Source organism: Caloenas nicobarica, chromosome 1 (genome assembly GCF_036013445.1).
Source record: "Caloenas nicobarica isolate bCalNic1 chromosome 1, bCalNic1.hap1, whole genome shotgun sequence".
NCBI classification, from domain to species: Eukaryota; Metazoa; Chordata; class Aves; order Columbiformes; family Columbidae; genus Caloenas; species Caloenas nicobarica.
Window position 1 is genome coordinate 94,013,985 of NC_088245.1, and position 9,571 is coordinate 94,023,555.

A 9,571-nucleotide genomic window follows, 5' to 3' on the forward strand; every position below is an offset into this window, starting at 1 on the left:
TTGTGCTCATCGCTTCAGCGTGACTTCGAAAGAAGTGCTTCACTAAATGTGAAAGCCTCAGTTTCCTGTCACAGCAACAAAATTAGTACATCTTGTGAACGCTTTACATGGAAAACACTACCTGTACTGTAAGCCCGTGTTCAAGACTACTCTTTTTGTTTTTTAACTTTGTCTTTTCAGATAAACCCATAGTAAGCAGGTTACTGGGTTAAACTTGAAAACTTCTCAGGTATCTGTAGCTGAAGCATACAAAAAGCCTGATTTTTTCCCCCTGCTTCATTTCCTTCACATGTTATTCCAAAATAGCTCAAATATACTATTTTCCAGACTCCCTACACTCACTGTCTTTTAAGAAAAGAGCAAAATAACAAAACCCATCTCCCTAAGTTAAAGCAGAGTGAATTGAGAGTTTTCCAGATTCACCTTTTTTGTTCCTGAGAAGAGAAAAAGAGACCATTAATTGTTTTCTGCAGGATGAAGAATTACAGCACCACACGTGAGAACATCGCTTGATGTGGTTAACCCCCGCACCTCGCTATGTTCAGCTGGTAGGTTTGGTGTTGGAGCATGGCTCCTGCTAATGCCATGACCTGTCTTTATTGTGGGTCACCTGTAAATCCTTCTGAATCGTTCTTGAAACATACTGCATTTCCATAAACTGAGCATACACCTGTCAGCAAAGCGTCTCATTGCAGACAGGTCTTATGCAAATTGGACCTGCTGCTGGCAGATTTTCCCAAAGAAACAGGTTTGAGTTCTTACTTACCATACTTTCTTCCCCAAAACTAAGAGAGCAGGGCAGGACACCTCATGTATGCAACATGGATGTACGCAATCTGCTGGCTCTTCCTGGGATGGGATGGGATGGGTGTTTGGAAGCCTAGCTGGGCAGGACTCTGGTTGCCCCAGTAGCCCCTTCCCTTGGGGCCTGAGGACAACCCACCCTTTGGCTTCAGGGAGAGCAAATCCAGGTGGGCAAAGAAAACGAGTGTCTTGGATGGCACAGTCCCTTGAATGAGCACTTCTCTCTACCAGCAGTGCCTTCCCTTGGGTGGCTGGTCCATCCTTGGGTGATCCGGGTCCTCACATTTCAATCCCAAAGCATTTCTAGGGGATCTGGGTGCCTCTCTCGGCCCCTTTCTTTTATGGCACCACTATCTGCTGCTCAGGCAAGGTCTATGGGAAGCGCCAGGCATCAACTACAATTTTCTTCCTAACTCTTTTCAATTTTTTTCTTGACCGTTGGCTTTTGCTAACCATGGAGCTCCCCATAACGTGCAAGGCACAGCACTCACTGATCATTTCCCTACTTTGTGTACTACCAGATGCAAAGAACAACTATACCACTTCCCTAATTTGTGCACTTGCAAGCCTTTGGTAGCACTTTTCAGCAGGCTAAGGTCTTCAGCTGGAAGAGCTGATACTGCTGGCCAAGTTATGGTCAGGCCTCCAAACACGTCTTAGAGGATAAGTGCTGTTGCACAGTTCCCTTTTTGTTTGCATTGCTCTGCTACCTGAGGAAACACACTAAAAGCAGTCGTGGTGAATGCACTGGATGCTCAGGTTACTGCTAAGGGAATACCCTCTGGGTATTAAATCTCTTCTTGTCATTTTGAAGCCTGACAGAGAAACATCTCTCCTGGAGGATCAAAAACTCTTGAAGTTGAGAAAGAACAGAATATTCAAGCCGTTGTAATTGACAGCCACAGAAGTGAGTAAAAAAAAATTAAAAAGGTAGATGTTCTGGTTTCCAGTTCAGAGCAGAGACCATAAAGAACCTGGAGATTATGTACAGAGACTATAGTCCAAGAAAATCTGAGTTCAATCTAGAATTTGGGCTTTCATTCAGGAGTGCCCTTGCCTTAGCTTCTCCTGCTGATCAGTTCATGCAAGCTTTGTACCATGAGAGGCTATTTTGTGTAACATGGGGAAAAAATAAAAAAATCTCAAATGAGTCTTTTTGTTGGTCTGAAGCATGTATCATAATTCAACAAAACAGCCCAAGTGCCATGTGGTATATTGAACAGCCACAGAAATCCTTGAGTAGCTTGTTTGAGTTACTAGATCTCTATGTCTTGCCCTTAGACTTTGTTTCTCCCTCTAAAATAACATCCTAAAAATATACTGCTGCCATGTTGCGTTGTGTTGGCTGAATGCAGCCACTCAGCATTTTTGCCGAGCTTAATGATGAAAGACAGACAAGAAAGAAACCTCCCAGTTCGATGGATTTTTGTTCACTTCGGAGCTGTGTTTTGCCCTAATTCTTAAGTCCCAAGTCTAAAATAGTCATTTACACTGCTGCTGACATTGATGTGTGTGAACAGCTAAGGCCTGCCTATGCATTCGACATGGGGCGGGGTGGGGTGGTCCTCTAATTACTTTCTTTTCACCACTGAAGGAGGCACTTTGAGCACCACTAATGACCCTTTGCATGGCAATCATCCCTATTATGTGTCATGCTCACAAAACCCTCAACTGCAATACTGTTCTTCTACCTCAATTACAGTAAGCTGCACCTGAAGAAGCAGAGCTGCAGTCAGACCCACAGAAAAACAAATCTTGTACTTCAACTATTCACAAAGAGAGTCTTTTCAGAAATGCTAGTCCGCAAGCTTTCTCTGCCAGAGGCAAGGATGATTACCCTTGCAGACTGGTGTCCTCTAAACATTGCTTAAAGAAAACGCTGCTCCCCAGTGAAAAAGAGATGGAGACTTTGAAGCAAGGATTTCATTAAAGAGTAAACTAACCTTTCAGGTTCGTTTGGTGCTTGGCACAGAAACTGCCGCTTTGTGATTGTGTTTCGGTTTTGAACTTCTTTGAAAACTGTACTAATGACTCTGTAGCTGGCAGGCAGCTTTGGCCACAGCATCTCGTGCAGCAGGGGACGAGTGGGTGGCGGAGGCTAAGGGGGCAGTGTGGCAGGGGACAGGGCACTGAGGTGATGATGGGATCCCCACTGTTTTTTTCCAGTGACCTCCTGCTTCCTCCATCTCCCCATCCTTAGCTCTTGTGCTTCTCACCTGCTTGCAGCACTGTCTCTTCTGCATGGGGAAGAGAGGGGAAGAGGGTTTCTCACTCTGCTTCCTTCTCCTCCTCCTCTCCCACAGCTATAGGCACATGTTTGCACACTGTGTTTGACATAATGCAGTTCCAGTTTCAGCTGGGGTATCTAAACAGCATGGCAAGGCATACATGCTTCCCTCTCAACAACAATTTTTCCAGCTGAAACATGTTTAAAGATCTGAGCAGACTTTTAATCACTTCTCCCTCACTGACAGCTCAGAGTATGCTCAGCCCCGGCCAGCACCCTGACACCAGGGCTGCTCCATCACCTTCCCCAGCTCCCCCACTGCTCCCAGTGCTGATGCCAGCGGAATTCAGGATGGCTCTTTCTACAAACATTTCATTTGCCATTACACCCTACATATAATTTGAGGCTGAATCCAACTGGCCAGTAGCTCTTTAATTATGCCTTTTGCTCGTCCCCTTGGTAAATATTGCTTTCTTCACTTTGTAAACAGCACACTTGATTTTGAGTGGCCTCACCTGAGACTACAATCAAAATGAATGGATAGGCAATGACTACAGCCCTTAAATCCTCCTTTCTTGCTGTCTGTGGAAAAAAAATCTCTTCGAGACCACTCTGTGTTTACAAAGCCTTTCAGATAAGGCAATAGGGTGCCTTTTGGGGAAGCAGGAGGATCACAGAGAGTGATCTAGTGCTGGGTTCCTCTGTGTGCACATCTCTGACTCCCTGTTTCTTTGATATAAGAAATGGACTGCAAAAGCTGGCAGTAGTTTTTCTACTTAGAAGGCCTAACTTACAATTCATGTTTCAGAGAAAGAGAGCATAGATTTGGGGATAAATGGAAGAGAATCGCCTCCCCCAGCTTCAATGCCATTCCAGCCACAGGTCTCTGTGGTCCTCTGCTCCCATTTAATGCCATTTCTGATCAATGATGGTCCATCAGGGTAAGCTGTTCAACATCACATTGTGCAAAGTGCAAGTTACTGAAAAAGCAGAGTATAAAAATTGCAACCAATAAACAAAACAAAAATAAAGCACATTGACCCAATAACTACACACCAAGGAAAAACTACTGTGTGAAAGCCAGCCACACATTTCCAAAAAAATTGAAGACTCTCTGGAGTCATTATTTTAAAAATGAAATAGAAGGCACATGTGAGACCAGCCCTGCTTTCTCTGGTTGCTTCCTCTTTTCCAAATATAGCACAAACTGTGCTTTCCGCCCATTTTGCACAGCATCAGCTAAAGGCTTTTTACTTGCACATCTCATGTTCCACATTTGGTATGAAAGTGTTTCTAAGTAGGTTAATAACTGTGTAACAAAATGTAATGGCACATATAGCTTTTAAAAAAGCAATTGCTAGGAAAGGGTAATCCACTGCCAGTGTTTGGGAAACATCTGCTCACGTTAGACTACAAGGTCGAGGTTTCCACTGAAGCCTTCCAGAAGGGCCATGTCATCCCCTGGTCACTTTGGCAAGAGTTTCAGAGACAGTGCTTGGAGCAGCTTCCATGAATCACGCCAGCGAGAGTGAACAGAATGCTGCTTGCGAAAGGGCTTTTCATAAACACAGCTTGTGGGGCTTTATCTTGAGGTCTGCCTGAAAGAGGGAGTTATCAAGGCAAGAAACAGACCACTCGATCAGAAGTAAAAAGCCAAGGTTCACATCCAAAGTGCTGTAAACCTAGATGGGCGGTAAGCTCACTTTACTGTGCAGACTATCTCTAATGAATTTTGTTCCTCGATTAATTTAAATTCCTCCATACTATTGTATGCAAATACTTTCTTGCACACACACAGCCACTTGGCCAGAGCTCAGCACAGCAGACTGGTTAGAATTCACCACTGAAGAAACACATCAAATAGAAAAGATTAAAGGTGTGAAAGTTAACTTCAGATACAGTAGCAGTGTCAATTTGAGGGCAGCAGCTGCCTTCTTGTTATTAAAAAAAAAAAAAAAATCAAATAATTTTCAGCAATAAAAGGCCAAGTTACAGTGACATTGAGAACCATAACTTCGATTTTTTTTTGACAGAAAGCTTTGAAAGCATCAGACATTAATGAGTTTGTTTGCAGACAGTATCTTTGTGCCCCTATAAATACCTTTCAAGCTATCAGCATGTCAGAAGCAACCACAGGAAAGCAAGATATCTCTCTCATCACATCCATCATCTATTAAATTGTCCAATACACCCTAATTCCACATCTCTTTAGAAAATGTGATGAAGTACAAATAAGAAAAGCAAAGCAGATGTTGTTTTTCATGTTGAGCCTGACCCTGCAGAGAAGATACTGTACCTCAGTGGAACTCATGTTTGGAGTCCTGAGGTGCTTTAGTCTGGAGCCTTGCAGAGCAGGACACCTCACCCAGGTCCTGGAAAGTGAGAGGGGGGGGTCACTTCTAGAAGGCAACACAGTGCTGAGTGCACCTTATATGAGGGCAAGTGCATTCCTAAATCTCTGTGTCTCAATAGAGTTAACAGCCTGCAGTTAGATGGGATGAATACAGCACAGAAGTAGCTAGAAGGTAAAAATGGATAACATGAAACTTCTTGGATATTTCTGCATAATTATATTTTGCAGATCACAAGCAGAGTAACATTTAGCTATTTCACATGTGAATCCTTTAGGTTCACTCTGTGCTCAAAGGCATAATGTGACCCTGCCCCGAGGAGCTGGCAAGGACTTGATAGCGCAGCAATGTGCACTGCAGACCCAGCTCCTTCCAGGGAAATCCTGGCCAAATAACTAAAGAATAGGATAGGGAATTAAGATAGTTTTCAGCAGAAAACACTTCTCTCAGCATTCAGTATGAGTTCCTGAAGTTTCAACCACCACTAAAATTAAGGAAGATTTCTATCATTTGATCGGTTTGTAAGGGTCAATTCCCACGGAGGGAAAAAATAAAAAAGGCAATCAACAACAAAAAAACCCAATGATGTTCAGTTTCTAGTTGAGTCTGTCACCTCCTGAAACAATACTAGGAAGAGCCTGCACTGCTTCTCCTTGTTTCACTGAAACACTATATCCCAACTAATTGGGATTTGAGAGAGTCACGGATCACACATTTCTTGTCCAAAGTATGGAGAGGGATGATCATGTCATGAAAATTATTCCTCAGGTGTCACCTGGTCTAGAGTTTTGGTTGTGAACAAAGATTAGGCTGGTAGTCATCTCCTCCCAGTTTGATCCCTTGTCCTAGACAGTATTTCCATCCCAGTCACGGATGTGCAACTCACCCACTCCCAGGAGCCTGTTCCTGACCTACCAACCCACCGGCACTGCTCCACTGAACACCGCTCTCCCTCCTGCCTGAAATGAGGTTATGCTTTAACTTCTCCACAGCTGATTAAGCTTAGCAATGCCGCTAATGGCAATGAAATCATTTGAGACCTCTACCAGAGCATTTAACTTCTATTTTGCATGATTACCTCCATTTTCAAAATGAATGTGCAGCGACTTATTTGGTTTAAGGGCCTTACCAGAGCACTGCCCAAGTTGATGGGTGGCATATGAGCACTTCCAGACTGTGAGTCCCAAAAAGAAGATCATTGTGTAGACAACGGATGTCACTTGTGTTCCCCAAGTCTTGTTTCCAAAAAGGCTGAATCCACCTTCTGCCCTTTGGAAAAATCAATGATTTAGTAAATTAATTTGAGTCTGTTACTGTAGTTGGATTAAAAAAAAGAAGCATCTTGCAAGACTTTCCTTAAAGTCAGTAAGCTAGAGAATTGCACTGTGACTGAGCACAAATCAAATACTTCTAACATTATTTGACATTTTAATTGCAAATGAGGAAAAATCTCCCATTACAGAACTGAACCAAGTTGTCTTATGAATCAGGCTCTCCAGAGGACACTTCCGTCCCCTATCCCCTGCTCAGCTGCACAGCAGCCGAAGCAGCAAACATCATGCAAACTAAGGCAGCCACAGCCCTCACCAGTCATCCTTTCTCCCTTAAAAATTACACTGACTCACATGATGTATTAATAATTCTCTAGCAGATGCTACCGTACAGCACAGAGCTTGTCAGGAAAGAAAAAAAGCCCACCGCAGGGTTGCACGAAAAAAAAGTTTAGAAGCTCCATAGATCTGTTTACAGGAGGGCTGGATCAAAATCTTTTCAAGCTTGTTTCAGTGATTTACCTGAATACGCCAGAGACACATTTGGCTTGAAGTGCCTCTGGAAAGTCTTGGCTGTGGTGTTGCAGGATGCAAGAAAAAGTATTTGGGTTGGGGATCGGTACAGCTGACCAGCTGCTCTGAGCACAGGTACAATTTTAGAAGTATGATTTAATATCTTGTTCTACTAGCAATGCCCACGGCTAAAAGGGAAATAAAACTAATCTATCCTTATTAGATTGGGGCTGTAATCTCATATCACCTTCAGATATTGGACTTCTCTGGCAAGCTTCCTGCTTTGCACTGGCTCTGCTTCCCAGGAAGCTGAAGAGGGCAAGGTGGATAATGAAAGAAGCATAAGTTCAAAGAAAATTCATATGTAGTTCAGTGGTTTTCACAGTACGAACACTTAATAACCCATATACGAAACAAAAAGGGAAAGAAGCAGTCTATGGATGTGGTCCATTCACCCAGAAGAAATGTTTTATTATACCAATAGGGATGGTGCCCATGTCTGAAAATGCTGGGTGCAATAAATGTATTTCTTTGAATCCTAGGTAAGATTACCCACTTTTTCCGAACAGAAAAAGTTCACACCCAGCTTTATGTGGTTGGTGCCTACATCATATATTAGTTGCTCACAGGAAATAACTAGGGTTTTTTCAGGGAAGTAATCTGGGTTTTTTAAATGGACAAAATATTGAACAGAGCAAGTATATTAGCCATCTTATACTTAGAATCATTATATATAAAAAGAACCAAAAAATAGCTTAGGTACAGTTAATCTTGCTTTGATACAAAATGAAGAATTAGATCTCCTGACAGGCTCTCCAGCATGTTTTCCTGCGATTTTCCATTTTTCAGTTGCAGTTTCCAGCAATCTTTCTCTATGGGTGACTTTTCCTTGTCTCATCAGAATTGTGTTTTGCCACTCCCTGTTTTGCTCCTCACCCAGCAGCTCAAGTAGATGGGCAGTTCCTCTGGCAAGGAGGTCCTCAGACCTAGAAGAGGGTTATCTCTCCTGCCACCCCTCAAAAGGCAGGGATGACTTCCTGTGTTTTTATTTAAACCCCTCACACCAATTCTCAGAAAAAAAGCTTTGCCATCCATCATCTCTACAAAAAGACAAGTTCCCTGCTAACAAAACCAGCTTTTTCATAGGATCTGAAGCATACCTAAGAGGTAAACATTTACTAACTTGCATTTTCTAGGAAGCCGGATTTTGCTGCCTGCATTCAAGCACCACAAAGGAGCCTATTTTTTTTTTTTTTTGGTTCCCCATGCGGTGTACTTTCTCTTTGGGAAACTGCCAAAGTCTGCCTCAGAAGGCTGTTATTTTGCTCCAAGAGACCAAAAAAAAAAAAAATCAATCTATCAACCTGTGGCTTGGCAATATCAGACAGAAGATTAGGAATCTCAAGGCAGATTATAAACACAATCCCCTCAATTAACTTCTCTGGGATGGGCTAGAGGCAGTTAGATCCTCGTTAGGTCAATTATTAACACAGATGGTCAATGTGCATATTTTTTATGACAAATCTTATTAATTTCATGTGCAAAGCAGTAAACCCCGAGAAAGGCTAAGGAGCGGGGCTGCTGCCTTGCCCGCTGGGGCATGGAGGACAAGCTGCTGATGCCGTGGGAACAGTTTGGCGTGGGTCCTGCTGCCACGTGCACACAGCCATCCCCTCCAGCCTGCGGTACTCGGGCTCTTCCCAGCCCCCTTGGTTTTCAGGGATTTGAGACCCCACGCCGGGCCAGTCCTTCCTGACATACGTTGTAGAGCCATCAGTAATGGAGAGGGCTCTGAATTATGCAGCTGGTGTTAGCTTATTTTGTTAAAGCTACTAGTTTGCACGCCAAGGCTAGCACTCTCAATTTGGAGCGGGGAAAAGGCTGGGTAGGGCATCTCTAGTGTTGCCTTTCACAAAGTCTCACGTGGCTCTCAAGAGAGAAAGCTCAACAGGCACCCACAGTCCCTACAGGCACCAAAACCTGGTGCCAAAATTGTTCTGACAACTTAGCCCTGATGTAGTTTTGCTGCCAATGTGATCAGCATCCTCAGAAAGCCCTTTCATAATACCCCACTGCATTTTTAACAACTGAACTTTGCCTTCTTCCAGACTTCTTCAGGATTTGGCCTTAAAATGATAGCAGCCAGAGTTCATCTCGCTGCAGAAACCAGTTACTTGTCAAGAGGATGGAAGGTAAATATGCAAGTCCTGCTTTTTGGGTCTCAGACCCTGCACATAAAGGCCAGTTTCCCCTGCTGAACCATGTCAAGCCTGTGAGGCAGCTTCCTCTTGTGAGTTAGGGGATCAGCCTCTCTATTTGAAAAATGAAGGTATTCAAAGCTCTGCCAAAGGGGAAGAAAAACCCAACCCTTAACACTGAGGGCTGATTGAATTCCCCTACAGGAG